Here is a 26,143-nt window from a genome sequence, read left to right as displayed (position 1 = left end):
GAATTATTTATGAGATTTACATTCATCCAATCGATTCGAGTGTTCATATAATATTTGAAAGAAATACTTTAGATATTTTTATGTTTGAGGTAAATACACTAAAAAAAAAAAATTAACTTGAATCAAAATGAAAAATTCTTAAATCAAGTAAAATTGCATCTAAGAAAATTTTTCAACTTAAATCAAGACGATGAAGCTCTTTAAAATAATTTTCTTTGATCTAAATTTATTTTGAATCAATTAAATTTTTGATTTTTGTATATTCTACGAATTTTTTGACTTAATTAAGAATAATCAAATTTTACAATATACTTTTCCTGGTTCAATAATTTTTCACTTGAATCCAGTTAATTTTTTATTTTCCCCACTATAAATTTTTAGCGTAAAAAGAGAAATTTTTATCTGAAACGTTGAATTAATTTTTTTTTCATTAAATTTTAAATAACTGTCAAAATAAATTCATTCTTTTTTCTTTATCAACTGCTCCGAATTTTTTCAATTAACCTTCACATTCGTTACAAATTTAAAATTCTAATAGTTGTTCAAAACTATATAAAAATTGTAATTAATGTGTTTTTTTTTTTTTTTTTTTTTTTTTTTTTTTTTTTATAACTTCTAAAGTTTAATAGAATCTATAAAATAATTAAATATCAAAGTTATTTATTTAGCAAATTGTGAAAGAATTTAAAAAAGTATATATGTCATTAGTAAGTAAATTAACGTGAAAATGAACGTGATATAGCCTTGAGGGGAAATGACACATTTGTCTGTTATGGTCGTGTATACCAAGGAAGGTCACTCATGAGTAGAACCTAGACCACAAGCTTTAGAGTAATCGTGCAGTCTCTCTATACTAGTTTGCATAATAGTTGTTTCAGGTTAGCTACGATCTATGTTGGGTATGTGCTGGCTAAGGCTAACTTCGGAATTCCCATCGATCACTCTATCTACGTCTTTCTTATAGTACATTCACTCACTCAGCTCGGTATGATTACTGTAGATTGGATATGTACCTAATTTTGTAAATATACATCCTAAGTACACATTTAGACAGTAAATCTTCTTTACATACTTCGACTTTATTATAATTACCGATAATTAAATGTTTTAAGAAAAAGATATTCTATTACATTAATTTTAGTGAAGTGTATTATTTTCAATTTTTTCCTTTAAAAATTAATAATATTAATAAGTGTGCGTCTGTATATATAAATGTATGTAAATAAAATTTTGTCGTATGATATCTTGAAAACTAATTAACCGATCAAGATAAGCGATATGACGTTCGAAAGTGTTAATTAAAACTGATTAGATTTTGAAGTCAATCGGTCGAGCTGTTTTAAATTTTTTTTTTTAATTTTTTCTGAATAAATTTTAAAATATTTATTTAACCAACTCCAGCCTTCGGAGATACTTTTGTTTTACCTTAATAAACTTCAGCCACAAAGTAAGTAAAAATCGAATGACAGGTTCGAGAGTCACATTCATTTAAAAATTTCTAAATGATTGTTTTTTCGATATAACTTTTAAATTTTTGAGCGGGAAAAAAAGCGGGAAGTTCCAAGATATAGACTGCTGGTCAAGACTTTTTCAGATTTTTAACTCTTGAAATGATGAAAAAGGAACTGATAATTAATGATAAATCGAATTAAAAAATTTTTTTTTAAATGTCGAAACTTTTTTGTGAGTAAAGGTAATTTTTAAAGAAAATAGAATAGTTTTGATTAAAATAAATATTGTTTTGAGTCAATAAATTTTTTTTTTTAATTTAAAAATTTCAAACATTCAAAAATTAAAATATTTCTTACGCAGAGAAAATTTGTTTTTTACTTTGTCAAAAGAAAAAAAAATAATTGAACAATTTCGTACTTTAAAAAGAAATAAAATTAATTACAGACAAAAAAAGTTTTGATCAAAGTTTAGTTTTCATTTGTAAATACAACTCCATGTATGACATCTTTTATAGATCTCACATTGTATATTTAGTCAGGTCACGAACTTCCGATAATATCTATCACGAAACAGCTTTAATTATTTAGTTAGTTTGATAGTCATTTAAAATTCCAATATGGTCATAAACAAAAGTTATTAGCTGGGATACTATCGAAAAATTTTAAATAAATTATAAGGATTATATCAGTGTCAGTATTGTTCTGCAGATACGTCATAGATATAACCGCGGATTATTGGTTAATTGTTAACTTATAATTAGTGGTCAATTACTGAATAAATTTTTACTCCAAAAGTAGTGAATTAATTCGCTGTTTGATGACATTCAATAATTTAGTAACTGGCGATTACAATATTTACTAACTGAAACTATAAAGATATATAAATAGAAATAAATTTATTACACATATTTGACAGGTATTTTAAGAACTAACGGTATTTGATTAATGTGACTACAATCATAAATATTTAAAGAGGTTTATTTTAATAGTATGCAATCAAAAAGTGATAAAATTGATTCGTTGGCCCACACAAATTTCGTAGCCGTTGTTGTTGTTTTATAATTATTCATGCGTCGGAAAATGTCATTGTAGGAAATATTTATCAATTTGATGTTTTACATTTCAGTTGAAATACAAATCAAGCTGTTTTTTTTTTTTTTTATAATATTTTTTATTTTTTACGCGCTGTAGAGAAATTATATAATTGAGTATGGATTCTAGATTTTAATAATATAATTTATTGACATTAAATAATTACTGTAATATTACAAATATATTTTTTTAATTTAAATAAAAATAATTTAATACTGTTTTGTTGAAACAATCCAATTAAATTATTTAGTATATTAATCATTTATTATTTTTATAATAATAATAATAATAATAATAATAATCTGTATGATGTTAGTATTATTCACAGCATGCGCATCATTTACATATTTACCGTAAAACATTGATGCAGTGGACCTTGTATGTATAACAAGCTAATCGATATCCCGCGTTGCTCTCGACGAGCATCAGCATCAGCATCAACAGCATATATCCGCGCGTTCTCGTTGTCTGACGCTCTCGAGTCATGTATTATATTGCGCCCGAGTCAAATTCATTCGAGCGATTATCGGCTCAATTGTTTCCCGCCCATCTCGTATAGTATAACTCCTGTCCTGACCGTGATCTTTGAAAAAAATATCCACTCTACACTGATATCCACTTGTGCTTTCATCTCCTCCCTTATATTAATTACAACAAAACTCAATAATAAAAATATGTAATCAAATAATCTATCTCTAATCTGGAACACAACAGCTTTAATTCTTCAGCTTTACTCAAAATAATTAATTTGAAAATTAGCGTGATCTTTGTAATCTCCAGTTAAAAAAAAAAAAAAAAAAAAAAAAAAAAAAACAAAGTAATTACAGCGTAAATTTTAGCGATGTACGGAAGCTGAGTTAACATGAATTTTTAATTATTTTTTATTAGCAAGTACTTGAGATATGAAAGAATAAAAAATAAGAGATTTAAAAATTTTTCCTGTTTTCATTTTTATGTCTTTTGTATACAGACACAGATAGACACGGAGATGTATAATATAATAGGTATATATGTTATATCTATATACAAATGTAAGGTTAGCATTCACGTAGAATTCCTAGGGGAATGTGACACAATGCGTGACGAAGGATAAAGAGAGGGCACAAGTGAAGTAAACGTGGCGTTACAGAGTACAGAGGATAGAAGTACAGAGGACGGAGGACAGAGGATAAAAGATAAAGGATAGGAAAAAAATGAGATGATAGAGAAAAAAAGGATGCCGAGCGAGTAGGGGTCGAGCAAGGAAATTGTGTAATTTATTCAGTGAGCCGGGAGAGATCGCGCCCAACGGGCTCTTCCCATGCATGATGGCGCAGTTGGGGGCAAAGAGGGCCACGTCGTGTTGCCGCCGTAGAGTTATTACTATATACTATATACTGAAATTCTGAGTAAGAGAGATCTCTCTATGTAATCTATATACATATATTTATATATTCATACATAAAGAGGAAAGTGAACATGAGTGTGCAGTCGCAGTCACAGCCAGACGTAAGAGAGGACACATTTATTTCGGAAATATAACTTGTGTCGCGAATGGCATATGCGCATCCATCACTATAACATCTATTATATACCATTCTAATGTAGTATGTAATATATTTAATGACAATAACAAACACAGGTTTTTACTCCTCCTATTTTCATTAACACACTAATGTTAAATTGACCTTTATCTAGAAAAAATGAGCTTACATCAGCTCAAACCAATTGTTTTGTGTACCGAGTAAGTCCACAAGTGCATTTTTTCGGTTCGGAAAAATGTATTCAGATTATAGTTACTTTTGAGTGTTTCAAATGGTACATCGGACTCCGGAGTGGTGAAATATTAAGTACTATGTACTTGAATTAATCAAATTACTTTGATCAATTCGACTAATTCTTCAGACAAGAAAATATATTCTCAATAATTATCAAGAGTATATATTATTGTGATAAGACAATTTTCTTAATAGTAGAATTTTTTTTTTCTCTCATTTAGTTTTTAATTATATTTCTTTTTTCAGAGTGAGGAAGAATTCATGTGGAAGATAGTATGGGATATGTTAGAATATTAATTTAATTTTGTTAAACGATCTATTTACTATTTTAAACTTATTCAAAAAGATTTTCAACTTTTTAAATTAATTTTCTATATCACTATAAATTTGTTTTTAAATCTATAATTTATGACTATTTTTACTACCAAAAGAGAGTCACTCTCATTTCTTGAGTTTGAAATCCGTGCCAGAGATTTATCAAGTATTTTAAATTTTATACTCTCTTACACTTGTTTACTTAACTTATGCCCAGGAATATGCCGAGATGTGCGTAGGTACCGTTTGTGTAGTTGAGCTGTGATATATAAGAAATATCAAGGAGAATAAAGAATTGGTAAAAAGATATGTACCATACTGCCGTGGATGAATATGAAATTTGCCAACTGGGTGCTCCAGCTTCACCCAGCAAATTTGTAATTTAAGTAGATATTTTTTGTACATATTTGTCTTGAGAGTTTTCTTAAGTGGTTCGTTAGGTTTTTAAAACATTTATGCTGTAACATAACATTTCTAGATATCGTATCATTTAAGTGTATGGAATTCTATGAAAATATGATTTTTGTAAATTGTGACACAGTTAAAGAGAAGGTTTTCTTATATGTATATAATTATATCGAAAATATTATTTTCTTGGACAGTTTAATTAGAGGACTTATTAATCTTTGCAAGGTATAAAAGTTTTAACTGGAAAAAAAATGAAATACATAGAATCAATTTTTATTTACAATATCAATTTAAAGTGAAATAATTGTTTGATATAATACATTATTCGTATGCTGGGCTACAAATTTGTTGATTGAAAAATTTTGAATTTAAAATTGGACTTATTAATACAAATGATCGGATTAAAAATTAAAAAAAATTATTATTTATTCGGACTATGAGGTCAAGAATTCAATAATTCAATAATTTAACCACGAACATGAATTTGTAAATTCAACTTTTAATGCAAACAATCGAATGCAAAGTTGAAAATTTAATAATTAATTTTTGATTTAAATCAGAGGATCAACAATTATAAACTAATGATTTAACTACGAAAATTAATTTAAAAATTTAATTCTCGATGCAAATAATAGGATTAAGAGTTAAAATTTTAATTTCTTATTCAAATGTTGGTAATTAAAGTTTAAGGATTAATTTTTATTCAAATCGTGGGATCAAAAATAAAAATTTAATTATATTACTCCAAAAACGAAATTAAAAATTAAAAAATACAATTCTTTTAAATTTTATAATTACAATAGTAAAAAAAATCTGATTGCATTATTAATCAATTAATTCAGCATTTTTATAAAAAATATACTTGATTAATTAATTTATCTTTTAGTTAAAAATGTACTTTCCCATTCCAAAGTGATCGATCGAATACTCCCTGTTCATATTCACCCTGTCAATAAACTCCAGAATTGTTTGATAAAAATTTATTTATTTTTATTCATGATACGTATGACATTGTACTGCAAACTGAAATTTATCTGCGTGAATAATTCGAGTTAATACTCGTTTATTTACGGTTAAAAATGCATACATAAAAGCTCAACAATTATTCAAAAAGAAATAAAAAAATACAACGTGAGATTTTATCAGTTGATTTGAGTTTTAAATCAAAGAGGATTGAGGCGTTCATCTCGTAATGAATGATTCGCGGTGGAGCTCTTTAAAATTGTAAATGAAAAAAAAAAGTGGTGAATGAAGATGCGTCTAAACCCGTGTGTGCACACCTAAAGATATTAATGTAAGAGCGTTCGTTAAAGAGAGAATAAGTGAATAAGAAGAAAGAATAAGAGTATAGAGGTTGATGATGTGAGTAGTGAGTAGTGAGTACATATGGATATATAATATTATATGGAGAAGTTATATAGCTTCTTCCTCTTGTGCTTGCAGCAGGAGATGCGACTTGCTCGGTCGGTCGGTCGGTCATTGAACCGCTGGCTTCTCCAACTTGATGCCATTCCAGTCCGTCCTGCTATGCCGTACCTACACTATTACATCTGGAATTGTCTGTGTGTATGTGCATCATGGAAATGTGTTATGTGTACGGCATGGTGGCTCACCAGCGAGGGGGAGTACCGTTAGATTAACAGCCGCTGTACTGGTATAGTATCGTACTCTACGGTCCGCCTGGAAACCAGCGACACATTGTGACTCCAACGACTTCAAGAACGCGAATTATAAAAATAATACCACTAAAAAATTTATACCCTTTTTATCACCATCTCATTATTATTATATTAAATTAATACTCTATCATACTAAAATAATTATCTTGTTTGTCTGATAAACTTCCCTTTTAATTAATCAAATCGAGCGCTAATTCTTTGAGCGTTAATTAATGTATACGTATAATTTTTCCAACTGTCATTTACACCATCAATCAACAATATAACTCGGAATTTATTTATTTCAATTATAAGTTATAGTTATAGTTTAATCTTCAGATTATTTTTTTTTAATAAATTGCCGTGACAAGAATGGAAGCAAATATTCGCGCGTATTTCCACGTATAAATGCATAAAAGTTAATTGATTTAAAATAATAAAAGTTATTGAGAGAAAGTTTTATTCTCTTTATTCAGCTATCAAATTTTATTTTTATCAATTTTTCTCTATTTATTCTTCTCTCCTTCACATAATCTATTATATGTATAATTTAATTACATAATAATCGCAATTTGTATTTTTTTTATCAAATTAATCAAGAAATCAGTGAATTCAAAATGTTTTTGGATGATTTTTAATGGAATTTATCGATAATTTAAATTACAAATTAAAATTAACGAATTCACCAATTTTGATTCGGTATCCGGGATTGAATGTAATTTTTTTTCATTGTAGAATGTAATATTTAGATTGAAAGCTCTGAATATTAAATTAAAAAATTAAATTTAGAAAAATGTTATTTCAAACTGTAATTTTTCGAGTTTTCTTTTTTTCGTGCAGTGTCATCATTGTATAGAAATAGTTAGAATTACTTCCTCAGACCTCAAAACGTAAAGATCTGATGAAAACTCGATTTTCGAAAAATGAGTTAAAATCAATAAATTTCCAATTGATTTTTATAGTCGGAAGTTAAAAAAATTGATAATCATAAATCATAATAATGTAATTATTTTTTCATTTGTCATTGTCATTACTCAATAATTACCGATTCAAATTATAATATAGTATACTACAATACTCAGATAAAAGGCGAATTTTGTTCATCAAAAGCAAAGCTCATTTCTATAAAAAATTTAAAAGAACAAAAACCAAGCCAAAGAACATTAATAATTTATAAAAAAAAAAAAAACACTATAATAATAATAATTTCCTTCTCGACTCCTTTACTTCAAGGTGTATGATTAATAAATACTGAAAATTTGTTGAATGAATTGAGTCGGCTTGTTACTACAAAAATAAAAGTAACAATTATAATAATAATAGTAACAGTAATAAAATATAGGAATGTGTTCCCAATGATTTCCTCCATGTGCAATTGACATGATTCAGGTTATAGTGATAGATTAAACAGGAGCGACAAGAGTAGAGTTGGTCCGAGTAGAGTAATTCTCATAGCTCTTGCGCGTATATCGATTTTCTATCATCCGTCTGGTCTTTACAGGCATCCTCGACTCTCACAGGGTACATAATCCGTGTGTGTCGACGTAGTACACGTAACATTGCGTTCATCTGCTATTCGACTCTTTACTACACACACTAAATGGATATATACATACATCCACCCACATGGTTAAGTGCATAAATATAGAGCCATACATACATATATACAATAAAGGTATTTGTACATCATCACCCACACACAAACATATATCACACGTTATACGTTTATTCACTCACCTACAGACATAATCAGACTCATAGAACGCTAATATTCTGCAACTCACGTGTCTGTTCCATAAACGTTACTGCGTTAGTGTAATCGTCTGCAATTATCTTTATATACATGTATGTTTATAATGACATAGTAAACTCCAAGATTGTCACACTGACCTGAATAATAATTTATTAGTTATAACTATTATTACTAGTCGTTATCTGCAGCCAATAAAATAAAATAAAAACATGAAGAGAATATCTTTATTTTATCGTCGTGATTGATATACAAAATAATCTCAGGTAGATGAATAAAGTGAGAAAATAAACAAAATAAAAATAAAAAAAAAATCGAGAAGATGGATGAGGAGGGCTAGGATAAGGGGGAGGAAAGGTTATTGCAGACGAGCAAGGATGGCGAATGATAGTTGTATATAAACGACACACCAAAGAGGGTGCTATAGAACATGCGTAGGGTGGCTGATGCCAGGATATGCCTCTGTAGGTGTGGGTGTATAGAATCTCTGAACTAGTATTGGTATGGAGCGCGGGAATCGGGAATAGCATAGAAACTCCGAGCAGTGTATAGAGGTGAGCTGCCGTCGACGTGGGGGATGGACGCGGGTACCATGGCAACCATGCCTGGGCTTGCCTTCCCATTTACCATCCACCGCCACCGCCAACGACTATAATATGTCTCGACGCGCGTCTTTCGATGGATTTATTCTACTACACCAGCTTCTATTCACATTCAACTACCTTTCTGATCTGCCAACTCTACTCATCTATCCTATCTACTCTATACTTTTCTTAATTCGTATCACTATTATGTCTTTAAATAATTTTGGATTTTTATCTGTATCTATCTATCTATGGTGGTCCCTTTATTTTACATCCGACCGAATCTTTGTAATATATAATGAGAGGAAGATAAAATTTATATTCAAACATCTTTATTTTTATTTCATACTTACTTTGGGTTAATTTTTATCTTCTTTTTTATTAACGATAAAAACTTTTCCGTCATTGTGTCAAAAAAAAAGTTTATGGTTAAAATTTTTATAGTTACTTTTAGATTTTTGATTAAATTTTTCAAAATTTATAAAATTATTAATTTTCATGAATATATTTCGGACAAAAATTTTTTTATAAATTTTATCAATCTACGGGATTGAATTTAAATTTTCAAAAAGAAATTATAAATTTTTATACGTTGATATATTTTATTTTGAAATTTAATTAAGCATCGTAAATTTTAAGACACGTAAAATTTAATGCAAAAATTATGTCGGATTTTTTTGACTGAATTTTCATAAAAATCTTTAACAAAATATTAATTATTTAGTTTTTATAAAAAAAATTTTACACTAAAAATTGAAATTTTATTTTGAATAGTTTTATTTTTTCTTTACTTTTACGATCGCTTTGGCGTCAATCGACACCCAGACACACACTAAATATCCCCTCTAAAAAATCGACATATTTTAGATACATATATGAGTAATATAATATAACCTTTACTTATATCCATATATGTTTAGTAAGTTATGGTCGACAAGCCTCGGAGGGTCAACATGTGTTTTAAAGCAATCAAATTGTTTTAGAGGCGTAGATAAAATTCTAGTTTACAGAGGAGTAACATCGTTACTCAACATTTAACATTTACCATTAAAGATTCAACAGTCATGAACTAGCATGATAGTTCATTAAGTGAATGATTTATTATGGATTATAATATGATGACGTTTATTTTGGCTTAACGTCAATTGAATTTTAAGAAGAAGCTGATAGCATAAAAACTAAAGAAAATATTTTTTTACAGCACAAAAACATTTTTTACTTTAAGATATTTCTATTCTGCCCCGGAAACTTTTAGATTTCACGGTGTTTCTTTTTGTATACCGAACATCTTGGTCTATTCTATTGCTCCGAATTTTATCAGAAAAAAATTTTTAAACTTTTTTAACCAACTAAAATTTCTAATAATTATTCTTGTTATTTTTATCCATAAAATCGAGAAAGTAATAAAAATTGTTAATTTTTATTGAAAAAATAAAAGCTTAGAAATTATTGAAGCAACAAAAATTGAAACTTGTAATAGCAAAAAGTAAATATTATGAAAAAGGATTAATTAGATAAATTGAAATTGGTTTTCGGAAATGTTCGATGAATTATGGTCGTTTTAACATTTTGCGAGGTCATGCAGCAGCAATAGCAACAGCCGAACGCAAATACACGTGCGGCCGAGCGTTAAAATACGCGTTCCGACGGGGAAAACCGTATTCTAACCAACAACATGTAACATGCACGCATTCATTCCAGTGATGCTTCTCGTAAGCGTGCGATAGTCGCCAAAAGGTTTTCCCAGTTCATCCAACTCATCAGTTATATATTTTCACGAGTTTTACAGCTCATCTATTTTCATGAGCATTAGTATGCCTGTATATAATGTTAAATATATGAATAAGGCATGTACAATACATATTATACAAGAAGTATATATGTACAATATACATTTAGATTTGTCCTCTATGTAAACTGTATTTACAAAGCGAGCTGAAGAGATTAGAGTGGACAAGAGATTATCCTTGTCAACTAGAATTTGCCAATCTTCAATGTGAAAGACTAATTAATTGAGCATAAGACAAAAGCTCAAACATCCTCGTTAAATCACAATGTCAGTCTCTGATGATTAATTTTTACTGGTGACCTTTGACCTAAATTATTATAATTATAATAATTCATAATCTACGGGTTATCGAGTAACCGTTTTAACCGTTTAATTTCTTGAATCCTTCATTTTTATTTACTTGAATATTTAGTGATTTTTTACCCATAAATAAAATAATCCATTTGTATAAAATGTATGTTGTACATAGATATACACAATGTCTGTAAATATTCCATGATATAATCCGTGTAATAGTTAAATAAACTCTCATCCTTACGTACGCTGCCCTCGGAATTCTCGTTGGTGTGTAATACTGTAACAGCGAGTTTCTAAGAGTTGTTTGCATAAGTAACTTGCATTATTTCTGGCGCAATATGAAATCTTAATGCAGCATAATCTTTGTAGAATTTTTTTTTTTTTTATTTTCTCAAAATATTTTGATAGATATTTTCCCTCTATTATTATTACTTAAAGTCCTGTGAAGAATCTATAAATATTTTTTGAACATTTTTTTATCAATTATAAGGTTTTTGGCTAGAAAAATTTAATAAATAAAATACTTTACTGATATTGTATAAAACGTTTTCTGTTATTGGAATTTTATAAATTAAATATTGATAAATCAATTCATCTACATCACTTAAAAATATTGGTTTTTAAAAGTGTAGCTTTGTAAAAAGAAAAAAAATGTTATTCTGTTAGTTTTAAAACTGTGACTAGCGGATATTTATAGAAGTACACTTGTTGAAATATTATAAAAAAGAAATAGTAATTTTAATACATGAGTTCAAAAAAATGTTTGTACCATTAGTTAAGTTATGTACTATTAAATCTATTTACTTTAACCGAGCAAAGGGAAATTAGTCATCAGAAGAAGTATCTCACTTTCGAATTTGATAAAAAACTGCTTACTCATGAATTAGTTCTTGGACGAAAATTAGAAAAATACGGTTTGAAAAATCTCAACTTTATTCTCTGAAAATAACTTACAATTTAACTATAATATTACTTAAAGTTTAAATTAAAAAAAGCTAATGAATTTTTTTTTACTAGCAGAACCATCACATGTGATAGCAAATATTTAATATTGCCTAAAAGAACATATTTTATTAGGTAAAATACCGAGAATAACTCTGAGAAGGCTAAATTACTCTAATTTTTAATTCGTTGTATAAAATGAAGAAATTATACCATTTTGACTAACGAGGAATGAATTAGCGCTTTTATTTCTTCCCTCATTCAATTTTTACACGCATTAATTTTTCACACGTAGTTTTAATGGAATCAAACTCACTCACTCTCTACTTATCCGTTGATAAAATAATTGAATCTAGAAAACAATGAGGAACAGTTACAAGACCGTTAAATCCTCTAAATCTAAAAAGTTCGATCTAATTCGTGTTATAAATATAAAAACTAAAAAGCCGGTTGAATTTATTTTATCAGGAATAAAAAGTGATTAAATTGAGTATCATGGATATCGTTTTGTCAGATTGAATAACCGAGGTTTATTGTGTGCAGGATTTAATTTTTACGGTCGAGTGACGTGACAAGCTTAAGCTTAAGGTTACGATATCATACACCACCGAACCGCGAGTTACAGTGTACAATAATAATAATAATAATAATAATAATAATAATAATATATATATATATATATATATATATATATATATATATATATATATATATATATATATATATATATATATATTTATAATTTTATACACGCAAATCAACCAAAATTCATAACTTTTATTCATCCGTAAACAAATTTTCATATTTGACTATATCAGTAATTTTGATATATTTATATCGTATGTCTTGATACGATTTAATGTGTAGATATTTAATGAAACACATTAATAGACGTAGATATTTTTTTGAAAAATAGTTTTTTTTTTTTTTTTAATTAACACCTCAGACTTATAATAACTCTTTTGTAAGGAGACGATTCAGCGATCATACTCTATCTGTCAACAAGTTTTAACCTTAACTATCGTCGAAAAATTATATATGGGCAAATATGACGACATCTTACGATTTATGAACATATCGAGTCATATCAGGCCACATCAGATTTTTTTTAAATATTTCTCAATTTACATTAACATTTTACGGTGATAGCGAAACGACATTTCACGGTAGAACGCAACTCAACTTAACGCAACGATTAACTTCTGGCTGTCATGTATGTTGATACTGATGCTAAACTCCGTAGAATTCGTTCGGCCGACGGTTTACTGACCTAACGTTTGCCTCCCGTCCGAGTCCTTGGCACTTGATTCACAAACAAACTAGTTCAAGTACTCACGACTTATAAACGTTATAAATAACTCATTGCATTGCTATTAAAAGTTCAATATTATCGAGTATTGTCCGTATACAAACAATTTATTGTTTATTTGTTTATCAACTTTAATTATCTGGACAATGATGAAGCTATATGGTGACAATGAAAGTAAACCGTTGCGTTATTAACTCTTATTTGTGGTTGTAATGAATTAGTTGTCAATTGTCAAGAAACTTTATTTGATATTGATAATAATTAGCAATTAGTTTGCGGTACTATGTAATAAATGATTAACGGTATTTGGATGTATGTGTGTATTCATATATGTGCCCAGCCAGGTTGGTAAACATATTAAAGAGAAAGAGAAAGAGAAAGCTCATGAGTATGTGACACTTGTCGAGTTCTACTCTACCATACTATACTCGTATTATTGAGACCGATCCACTACACACGGTACTGTGCTCTACTCTGGTGGTACACTTGAATTGTGATCCATGGACAAGCAAATAGAACCGGCTTTGACAATTTTTCTGAATGTTGTCATCAGGGAATTATCGAGAGTCAAGTAGTACTACGAGGGGGGCTCAAATCCATTGACGCCTTCTATTCGTTTAATCATGTGATGTTATATATTACCCGTTCTAAGCTAATCGATTACACTCTTACAAATTTATAATTTGTATTTTTTCATCGGTTATTTTTGGAGTTAAGGAAGAATTTATTGTTTTAGCGGGTCGTAACAAGGGGCACGTATTGTTTAAAGCTAAAAAATTGATACTTTGTCGTAAAATTATCGAAGGAATTAATGATTTAAATTTAATAAAATTTAATATATTAATAGAAGAAAATTCAATTGATTAAAGAGAAAAATTTTGGAAGAATTCAATTAACTTAAATCAAAATTAAAAGTTTTTCAACAGAGAAAATTTTAACAATTCAAGAACTTTTCAGCTTGATTAAAAACAAAAAAATTTTTTCAAAGATCATTTCTTGGCCCGAGAATTTTCTCTTAAACCAAATTAATTTTTTTTTCCAATGAATATTATAGTCTTAAATTTTTTTAAAAGCTCTAGAAAGTCAGCTATAATATATAGAGCTTGAAATTTTTTGCTTTTAAAAAGTCATAAGAAATCACAGTTTTTACTTTATTTTGCAAAAAGAACTTTTCGATTAAAAAAAAAATTGATACAATAAACGAAAATAATATTTTTAATAATTAAATTTGTACAAACTGAGAAAAAAAATTAATTAGACTTAAAAGAAAAATTCTTGAACAAATAAAATTATTTTAAAGAATTTGATTGTTCTGAATGAAGAAAAATTTTCCAGTTCAAGTATATTTTTACTTGAATCCAGACGACAAAGCTCTTAAAAATCATTTCCTTAGTTAAGAATTTTTCTCTTAAATTAACTTAATTTTGATAGAACCGATTAATTCTTGCATCCCTACTATGGACCATCTCAAGTCCAGTTTACTCTTCTGATCAAAAATAATTAAAGAAATCACAATAGTTTTAGTAATACACTTAAAAAAGTCACCGATTCCTCTTCAGCTGCAGATTTCTCCTCTTTAATGTCAAACAATAAAGCAATCATAACCACAACACAATTTTTAACAAACAGTTTACAAGTGATTGAAAAGTCTCGGGTTAACGACAGGTGCTGTGCGATGCAATTGAAAGAAAAAAGTAATAAAACCCGAGGGAACCGAACGGAGAATCAATGAGAGCGAGAGAGAGAAAGAGAAGGAGGATGAATATAAAGGGGAGGATCAGCTCGCGTGTCGCACTTACGTCGACAACACGCGTTTCACCTGGCAGGTTTTATACAACATAACTTCACAAACATACATATACATATTTATAATACATACAATACCTCCAACGTCATTCCCAAGCGCAGGTACTCACTCATGTTTCCCGCGCGGTGCTGACCTACCCCTGGCGAGATTTTTTAAAAACTTTTTACTGTCCGAACTCATTTATTATTCCCTTGCATTTAAACTGCGCTATTATGTGTTTTTATTTTATGTAATTGAAAATAAAAAATATGCTAATAGATAAATTTACTATGAATGTCTATTTAATTATAATCAGTGTATAAATTTACAATAAAAAGTATGTTATTTTTTTGTTTACTGTAACACGCAGTAATTACGTCTGAGAGAAGCAAACAGTTATTTTTTTAGGTGTGATGGATTTAAGTAAAGGTTGTTTAGCAGGTTAGAGAAGGAAAATTTAATGACAATGAAAAATCGTAGGTGATTACCCGACCCTCGTTTTGGGTTCGAGTTTAACTTGTATTAGTTATACTATACAGTATATATTAACACATTTTTGGAGTCGGTGGTGGTGTTTGTGTACAGCAAAGTAGCATAGCAGTATTTCAGTGTGTCTAGTCCTGCAGTGATAGTGGTAGTGAGTATCGATCGAGGGATGGACTGTATGTGTCTTTCGTGTGTATGTACGTCATGTCGCGGAACAACACTGGGACACATAACTGGGAACTATGACCGAGAAATGGAGGCTACAGGGGTATAAGTAAAGGTGATTTGCGATTCGACGAGACGGGAAAAAGATGATGTGATATTATTGGCTATATATTATCTATGAAATACTTTCGATGTATTTTATATATTATAATATTATTATACAAATATTTGAATTCTGGTTCTTGGTGTGGGTATAGATCATATTTGTTCCTTCACAATATGAATGTATGTATAATTGGGTATTTGCATGATTTTGATATTCATAAACTTTTGATATTTTTACATTCTATATAATTTTTTTAAATTTTTGGAAAAAAAATTTTTCGATTTTGTTCTTAAAAATTTAAATAATTTAATAAATAAAAAAAAGCAGATATTTAAATGAATAAGTAGCTCCATCTCGTGTATGTGACGTCATAGTGCTTATTTCATTTGAAATTTTAAGCGCCAATCTCTTGTAAACACGTGGCAGGTGTAAACAATTGTTGTGTTAATTGTGATTGATTAAAAAAAGATCTGGTTGTGTTGTTTATAATAAAATAAAATTATTTAATTACTCGAAATATCGTCAAAAAATGAGTTTTATTGGTGTATAGTTCTAACGTGTAGAAATACTGGTAAATCGACACCAGAAAAAATTTTTATAAATGTTTCATTAAATTCTGTTAAACGGAAAAATCAGGATCCACTTTTCGCCGAGGCATTTTTATTAACTCGTTGATAATCACAAACTACACTGTTGAACTGATGCTTCTCAAAAGTCTTAGTATAACAACATTGACATGTTCATAACCTCCAAACACATTCACTTTAAATTTAAAAAAACATTTCACAAAAATTTATTTCACTTTTAATTATTTTCAACAAAATCTAGCATTAAAAATAGAATGTATAAAACTTAAAATTGAAAAAAACTTAACTTTAAGTTTTTTAGCAATGTAAAATATTATACATGACTTAAATGCTCATTCAAATATACGCGCTACAAACGGCACAATGACGTCACACCAATCACATCACGTTTTACATCACGTGACTTTTGTGTAATTTAGGATCACTTTTATTTATTAAATTATTTAAATTTTTAAGAACAAAATCGAAAAATTTTTCTTCCAAAAATTTTAAAAAATTATATAGAATGTAAAAATATCAAAAGTTTATGAATATCAAAATCATGCAAATACCCAATTTTTTTAGATTCAAGATCTCTATCTCTCATTTTTATTAATTTTTTATACTCTCTTTTGCATTTCCACATCTATTCATTCCATTTCTTCTATTTTTCTCTCATTATATACAGAGTTATGAAATTTTATTCCGACAGCAAGTCCGAATGAACGAACGGGAAAGATTTCGTCCACGGTAGTCCATATATACATCTATGGTCATGCACTACATAAGTTGGAGTTTGGATTTGGATTTTTTACCGAATAAAAAACTTAGATTACAAAAAACTTTCATTGGAGCGTATGTCGACGTTTGACGTGTACTACTCGGACTTTTGAGGAAAAATAACAAAAAATATGAAAGCAATAATCTGCACGCGCAATTTTTTGTCTCTTTTCTCTTTACTCATATTAACTGCTGAATAATAATTAGTCTATTTAATTATTAGAACAGAATTTACAATAATTAAATTACACTTTTTCGATTTTAATTTTTTATCTTTAATGCAAAAAATAAAAGGAACGGAGTGAATTTCCGATTAAGAAAAAAAAAATTCAAGGGATCATTTTGATGCAAAATTTTGTTCAAAGTATTTTTTTTTAGCTCTTACCCCTTTTGTACAATTTTAATAAATATTTTGTTTATTTTTTTCATCCCTCCGAAGGTTGAAAAAAAATAATTTTTTTCTGAAAAATTTTCAGAAATGGTCTTAAAATTAAAAAATAAATTTTTTTGGACTAACATGTTATTTTGCAACCAACGCGGACTCGATGAGGAGCCGTAATGCTTGACGGAAAAGCGGTTCGACTCTCTACTTGGTTCACTACACTCATATACATACTCAGATATAGAGGCTCAAGTACAACTTGGCAACGGTGCGTAGCCTCCGCGGCTCTGTGATTCCTCAACGTACCACAGCACCCCACACACCACACACACCTCGTCCTCGTGCAACGTCGCATATCACTGCTGACGTACCTGAGAGTGTATTTGTATCCGCATCCACACATACTATTCTTCACGGACATGCAGTATGCGTGACTGCTCAACGGTATGTAGCATGCACCTCATACACAGGATTATACATCCATGTATGTATAGATATTTGTATCTATGTATGACTACTTGCCACTGTCGCGCAAAGCATGAGCATGAGGTGCCGTTCTCGATGTATGTCCAGTACATAGCAACAGTGCCGATGGTAAATCAGGTGCGGCCTTTCCGCAACGGAAATTTGCGGAAATTCCATCGATGACAACATTTGACTCTTTTTGCCCGTAAATATCTACTGGCTACTGTTATGTACTCGCCATACACCGATCAAGATCAATAGCTAATAAATATACAGCATAATAAGCTGTTATTACACATGTGTAGTTACTTTCAACGTGTGTACAGTTTATTACTCAAATATTACATACTTGGACGTTTTTTGTCCATAAATAAATTATTAATTCTGCGGTATTTGATAAACTGAGAGAGAAAATAATTTTCATTAAAGTTATTATGCTTGAAAAAAATTATTGCTGATACGATGATTAATCATTATTGACATATGAGATTTAGATTAAAATTTTTGAGTTTATATTTTTAATTTTTAAAAATAAGATTTTACACGACTCATGATGCGAAGCATCAGAGTGTGCTTTACGAGCAAAAAATTCTGTTTGCATCTTTTTCCCCGTTTTCATTGTTACACTCTTGTTACTTCACGGGACTTAAATAAGTTGCACATCATCAGATAGAGAATTTAATAAAGAATAAGTTTGTTACTTTTGCAAACTGATTTGATTAACTAAGAATCGAAAAAAATATCAAAATGTAAAAATAATTTTTCGTCAAGCAGTAAAAAAAATGTCCATTACCCGCGAACCTAAAAACTCAAGAAAAAAGCCATTATTTGGATCAATTTCTTTTTTTAAATTATGTTTAGGATTTTCACAATCGCGAAAATTCATATTTTGGTAGTTTTTTACGCGGATAGCTTTTTAATGAACTAACTTATCGAAATTTGGTAAATTGCATTTTAAAGCCTATCAAACGAGCTTTGATTTTCATGTTATTTTATTCTCTTAGACTGAAAATAATCTATTCGTCTGCAGATATTCAATTAAATTTTAGTATTGCATTCGTTTTAACTTAAGGAGAAGGGATTCCATCAATGTGATTGAAGTATTTGTATTACTAGTGTTATGATTTTATTCAAGTAAAAAATCTACTTCCATTTCGACTGTCAAAAGGCACTTTTTTTTCCGTATATTTTCTTGATAAAAAATTTCTTCAAATTATAAAAGTATTCCATAAACTTTAGAATTTTTTCTGACAAAATTTTACTGAAAAAGAAAATGTTAATGAAAATCAGGACTATATCCAAATACTTACATTTTAAACAAAATATAGAAAACATACAATCAGAATTATTAATAATAATTTTTATGGTTTATGGACCATTAAATTATTGTTTAAAAAGTGAAAACATGTCATTTTTTTGGTCTTTCCATTTTAAATTAAAATTTTATCATTATTCTTCAAAAGTTAATATCTTTAAACTTATTAACTCGAACAAAAATTTTTTATCTGAAAATCAGCTTAGGTATTTATTAAATTAAAAACTCAATCATTTTATATCGAAAGATTTTTTGTTGTAAGCCGGATCTTTGTTAGCAAATAATTACATAACATGATATTAAATATCAAATCTACGAGATGACATTTCCGATTAAATTTAATACGTAGATAGAATGATCATAGTTGCTTTATCAGCATTAACGAGATGAGGGTTAGCTGCTGCGATATATATAATCCCAATATATGTATATATTATTGAAGTTAGCGGGCTTGCGTGAACGTAACGTGAATTAATCACTTACGCGAGTAGTTAGAGAGTAAGAGAGAGTATAGAGTAGTATCGCGCGGATTAACTCGCACGAGCGATTACTATTGCCATTACATTGCTGTATACTATACATTGTATATTATAGCTATATACTCTTCTATTCATTTGAGTCTATGGGTATGTGTAGTTTGTGTATGTTTGTGTAGGTTCAGATAAAGTAAAGCTTCTACGGCGTGGTATGGAGTGTCTGAGTCGCTTTCACGAAACACTGGAGCAACGACAACTTGTTGGACATTGGCACCAAGTTGTTATACTCAGAAAACGGCGAACAGAGTAAGAACAGAGAAATAACATAAATACTTTTATAGTACACTCGTGTGCTGCCGATATCCCGGATCACATTGGAGTAGGCGCGATTTCCAGATAAGAGATCGGGTCTATAGTCTCTACTCTAGTGTAGCGACATTGATAGCTTCGATTAGTTTCGGCTGATTTGATTAAAATGCTTCTTATTTGGTTTCTTGTGTTATATTAATTAAGTAATTCAAAGCGATGCAAAATATAAAAATACAAAGTAAAAAATTTTGTGTCTGTGTGTCAAAAAACTTAGTGTTAAATATTTAACACCTTTATGTGTAAATTTAAGATATATTATGTTAAATCAACACAAAAACGTGTTAAATATTTAATATAAAAATTATTATCCCAAAATTTTTTACTGTGTGAAAAATTTATACTTTATATATTACAACGTAGCATTTCATAAGAAAAAAATTGGAAAAATTACAATTTTAGATTAAAATTCAATGTTAATTTAAAAATTATTTAGTTATACAATAAAATGTAATTTTTATATTTTTATTTCTTTTGTGCCGAATTTATTATAGTTTGAGTTCTTTTTAAATAAATTTTAATAATATTTCTATGACAGGATCAATTATTCAATGAAAAATGTGAAAGAACAAATTTACAGAACCAAAAAGCCATCAAAAACTGCTCTTAAAATTTGAGATAAAAAATTTATTATTAGCAAAGAAAGTATAAAATCATGAAAAGGCACAAGTTAATATTAAGACCTACCTAACGATACCAAATTTAACTATGAAAATTCCTTTAAAAGAAAAATATCCTGATCACAAAATTTTCCTTTTTTTTCTTAATTATTTAGATGATAAATCGTCGAAAAAAAATATCGTCAAAAAGAATAAATTCAGGTTACAGCCTTTCTGATGGTACCAAATTTCACAAAATTAATATTTGACATATAACAACATTAACAGATACAAAACAAAATAATTAAACCAAAAAATGTTATCTGACTTGAAATTTGAATCTATTAATTACTCTGAAAAAATATAATAAATTAACTGTCCGTGAAAACCATTTATAAAACCTTCAAAATGCACAAATTAGGGTCAAGACCTTTCCAATGACACTAAATTTAACTAAAAAACCCATTTGATCATATAAATGCGCCAGAGACAAAATTTTCTTCATTCTCGTAATTATACAGATAAGAATTTGGAGATGGAGAATAATCGCGATGACGACGAGCGTGCGAAAGTTTGGTCGCGTGCGAAACTAAAAGTCTTTCTCCCGCCTCTGATGGGTAGTATGCAGCGTAGCAGTCACGGCTGTACTTCAATATTTATATTATGTTATGCAGTAATTATATTTATATTTACATTAATTGTTGGGCTTTTCTCTACACTAGAATCTAACTTAGACTTACAATTAGTAGGTATTAGTGTTTTATGTACCGACTACACAGCTGTAGAGTATGGGCTGAATTGATGGTACGCCGGAAACCCGGCTCCAAGAAAATATTCTACGTTCCTATTCCACATAACACGGGAACCAGCGGCAAGGCGCGAAAAGAATCTGGAGGGCAACCGGATTTTTTTTTATCCTATTATTTTTCTCGAGATCCCTTCTCACTTCTTTACTTGTGCTATAGTTTACGGAGCTACACAGGCTTTGAGACTTAACAGACACAGAGCATTACTCTCTGACACTGACACACATATACATGTATATAACATGTGCACCAGTATGGGGATAGGAAGGACCAGAGAAAAAATTTATTGTCCCGGACAGATTGAAAAGAATCCCCGGAACAGTACAATGACTTACACACTTCGAGCTGTGTTTTTTTAAAGGAGCTCTCTGGACTGTATACGAGTCAAATCTAGTTTTCGGTAATCCAAAATTTTATAAATGGAACCAAGAGCACTTTCGTAGTTTAATATTGAAGAATGTAGTAGAATTTTTTAATATAATAAACATTAAAATATTTGGGTAAAATTTTTTTTAAGGAAATTTCAATGATTAGAATTAAAAAATGTAAAGCTTAACTGATAAAAAATGGTTCAAAAATTTTTCTACTTCATTCAAGATCATTAATTTCTTCAAAATAATTTTCTTGGTTCAGAATTTCTTCTCTTGAGTCAATTTATCTTTTATTTTTTTATCAGTGTAGAATATTTCAAAATTTTTTTTATCAATTAATGTTAATAATGATAATAAACTAAATTTTATTATATTGTATTTAAATGATAAGTTATAGTTAAAAAAATGAATAGTTGAAAGTTTATAGTTTCAAACCAGAATTTAAAAAAGTTCAATTGTAAGAATGCATTGATAAAACATTTCCTTAATTCGAAAAAAAAAAATTTTAAACCAAAAAAATAACATTTTGTTTAGTTTATATTTTAACTTAGTTTAAGAATTTTTCTGTTTGATTCAAAACAAAGAAACTTCAAAATTATTTTCTTAGTTTAAAATTTTTTCAATTAAGTTGTTAATCTCTCTATCCATGTAGTTAATACTAAATTTACACACTAAATACACTTAAAACACTTATTTTAAAATAATACATGACGTACTTGATTACATTTGAAACATTAGGTGTAGTATATTCAGTAAAATATAATTTGGACCTAAAATTTTTACATTCTTTATTAAAGATATTCATATTCTACGATCCAAAATCTATTTATTCACTTAATAAAATTTTATTTTCCAAAATATATTTTCCTCAATTGAAAATATAAAAAAAACTATTAAAACATAATTTTCCCATTGAAAATTCCCATCAATCAAATAAAAAACTCACAGGACATTTTATTTTATTTTTTTTGCAAAAACCTAAAAATTCCATACGTGTCATGATTATTAAACATCCTCTACCAAATTGCGGTATTTAAAAAAAAGTATATACATACATATTCTCCACTCTTCAGCCCACAATTATATGATCAAAACCACAAAAGATCTTATTGCGGGCGGGTGATGGCGTGCAGAATTTGGTAGTGTTTCCGATAAATGACCGCGAGGATGGAAAGTTTCCGGGTGGACAGTGCTCCGGTTAGTATCCTATACGATATTCACTCGCTCTTTCATTTACTTCCCTATATACCTTTACACACATATATAATATACTCAACTCCACACTTTTCCATCGCATTAGTAGAGCTGATCTCGCTACAGTATAGCTATACAACACACTTACACCAATAAACCATCTAACGCAAGCTACTGTGTACGTACATGTAGCCAAAGAGTACTCGTTCATTTCGTGGTAATGTTCGTATACGTATAAACGATTGCACACTACTTTGCGTGGTATATTTTTGTGGGTGTGTATAGCGTACAGTAGTATTATATCCCAGCAATGCGTTGGCCACACATATATTAAACCAATACACTACTACCTCTGCCGGGCGACTTGGCAAGCAAAACACACCAACACACAAAACACTGTACATAATACATACACATTATACAGTGGCTCTATCCTTCTATCGTAGACTCGCGAAGAGCCCCGAAGGCGGGCGCTTGAAGCGGCGAGTCCCGAGTCCGCGACTCGGTTTTCGGTTTGCTGCTCGCCCGTCGTTCGTCGTTCGCTCCGATCAGTTGCTCGGCGCTCAGTTCGAGTCGGACCTCCGCCGTCGACGCGTCATCGTTTGTCCGTTTAGCCTGTCGCTCGTATTTAACCAGTACCAAACTTCTACTCCCTTTCCCTACAAGTGATATATATGTATATATATATATATATATATATATATATATATATATATATATATTTTTATTCGATATAGATATATTTTAAGTGAGATATAGATATTACTCTTTATCCGAGAGTGTCCTGTATAGTAGTGCGCGCGCGGCAATCACAAACTGTCTACGTTATTTTTATTAATAATTATTTTTTAATATTTAACAAAAGCTATCGATGGATACTGCGAAGTTGATTTAGAGTTTGGGATTTTCTGTGATTATTATTATTAATTATTATTATTATTATTGTGTTTAATTGTTTATTAAAGTTTGAGTTTTGGAGGTTTAAGATTTAAGAGTAGAGAGTAAAGTATCAGCACGTACAACACACCTGTGTGTTCTTCTCCTCCCCCAATATACAAGTGCGAATAATTGTGTGGTGAAAAGTAGGTTACCCCCGGTGCGTGTCCTTGACAAGTGCCCGATACAATATACAATACACACGGTATTAACAACTAAACCAACTACAACCGCTCTTGTCTCTATCTGTTCTGTATATACTCCCAGGAGCATCGGACGGCCCAGTTTTAACAACCGACGCGCACTTTACGTAACTATACGTAGCCCCACGCTTGTTATTTTAACCAAAATAATAAATATTTATATTTTAAATTATTTTAAAAGTATATTTAATAAAAAGTTTCCTCCGCTCTAATTTTATAAATTTTATATTTTATTTATTATTATTAAAATAGTGAATTAATCGTGAGCGTTTTTGTCATTAAAAAATAATTCTAAGAAAAAATAAAATATTATTTTAATATTGCCAGTGAAAAGTTTCGAGGAAGTTTTACGCTGTCTACCGGCGAGATATTTAGCTCGGCTGGGTACTCTCGCTCATACTGCTCACAGTAACTTGTTTGTGGTTAATTTATTTGATAAAGTGATTTTAAGTGACGGTGAAAGGTGCTAGTGTTTATTAATTATTATTATTTTAATCATAATAATTGATATAAAAAAAAAAAAAAAAAAAAAAAAATCTACTTGGCGCATATCAGTAGAAGCTGAATAGATAAATAAATAAATTTGTGTATCGAGTGATTAAACAATTTGATGTGAGATTAGTGTCCAGTTGATATAATTATTATTATTATTATTGTTGTTGTTAATAATATTAATAAAAGCGACTGACAACCAGTAAAATATTCGTACGTATCATCTTCTTTATCACTCACACTTATATGTGTGTGCAAAGTTGATCCTCGAGTTGTGTACTCTTTATCATCAGCTACTTCTACAACAAACGGCTTCTGGTGCTCTCTGTTGCCTTTACTTGTGTCTCAGCTGAATATAATATGTGGAAAATGTATGTAACGCGTTTTGTTTTTCTGCTATAATATAATATAAAATAAAATTAGTATTTAAATTTATATTTATAAATTTTTAGTTTTATGTGACGGTGTTATTTGTCAGTGATTAAACGACCGAGTGATAATAAAGTGTGCTCGTGCCAATCTGCCCCTTTGGATTTATTATTGGATATATATTAACACATCAGCCATTTTAACTAACAGAAGTGTGTTTACTTGCTGTTACTACCCCCAGCTATCATTTATGTAAGTGTTTATTCATTTATTTTTATTTTTTTTTCTCATTTTTATAAGAGAAAATACTCACGGAGAGTTTTATGTAAACTAATATATTTCTGTGCTTGAGTGTAAAACTCGGTAAAATGTCTCAAGTGTTTATGAGACTAAAATAGTGTGACTAAATGTAGCAGCAGTTGATTTTTTTTATCATTTTTAAGTTCGTGTCTAAAAAGTTGATTTTTTTTAATTTAATATGAAATTAAATTTAGCAGATATTTAATAATTTTAACAAATAAATTATGGCAAAAAAAATTAGGAAAAAAAATTGACATTTAGAAATTAAAAAAAAAATAAAAATCCAATTTTTTAAAAACAATTTTTTTTGTTAAATAAAATTAAAAAATTCTCTAATGACTGCTAACTTTAATGTCATAAATTTAATTTGTTTGTTCACATTTAAAAATAAGATGTTTTATTATAAGTTTGTAAATTGGAGTTACTTTGGCCTAGAGATTAATTTATAACTTTTGTGAGTAACAATGAGCATTTGATTATTTTAGTGATGGTTATTCATGTATTAAAAAGAGTACTGATAAATTTATGTTGCGTGAATATAAGGGCCCTACATTCACAGTATATTAATTTATCAATTTTTTTTTATTTACGAATAGGAAATTCCAATAATTCCTATGATACTATCCAT

At 29.1% G+C, this 26,143-nt stretch overlaps 1 protein-coding gene across 2 annotated transcripts in view; it reads left to right on the top strand.

Annotated features, from left to right (window-relative positions):
• The first annotated feature begins 23,952 nt into the window (after positions 1 to 23,952).
• Positions 23,953 to 26,143, top strand: part of LOC141531428 (uncharacterized) — a 149,041-nt gene continuing 146,850 nt past the window's right edge. Inside the window, exons 1-2 of one of the 2 annotated variants that reach the window (XM_074249252.1) lie at positions 23,953 to 25,217; positions 25,299 to 25,467. The gene's annotated coding sequence lies outside the window, so the exon portion shown is untranslated. Of the gene's footprint in view, positions 25,468 to 26,143 lie in introns of both variants that reach the window. The other variant, XM_074249253.1, reaches the window with a different exon arrangement.

Source organism: Cotesia typhae, unplaced genomic scaffold (genome assembly GCF_013202065.1).
Source record: "Cotesia typhae breed Kobodo isofemale line unplaced genomic scaffold, CoteBio_Ctyphae contig_5, whole genome shotgun sequence".
Taxonomy (NCBI): domain Eukaryota; kingdom Metazoa; phylum Arthropoda; class Insecta; order Hymenoptera; family Braconidae; genus Cotesia; species Cotesia typhae.
Note: the sequence above shows the minus strand (reverse complement) of the source record. Positions and strands in the feature narration are given on the sequence as shown.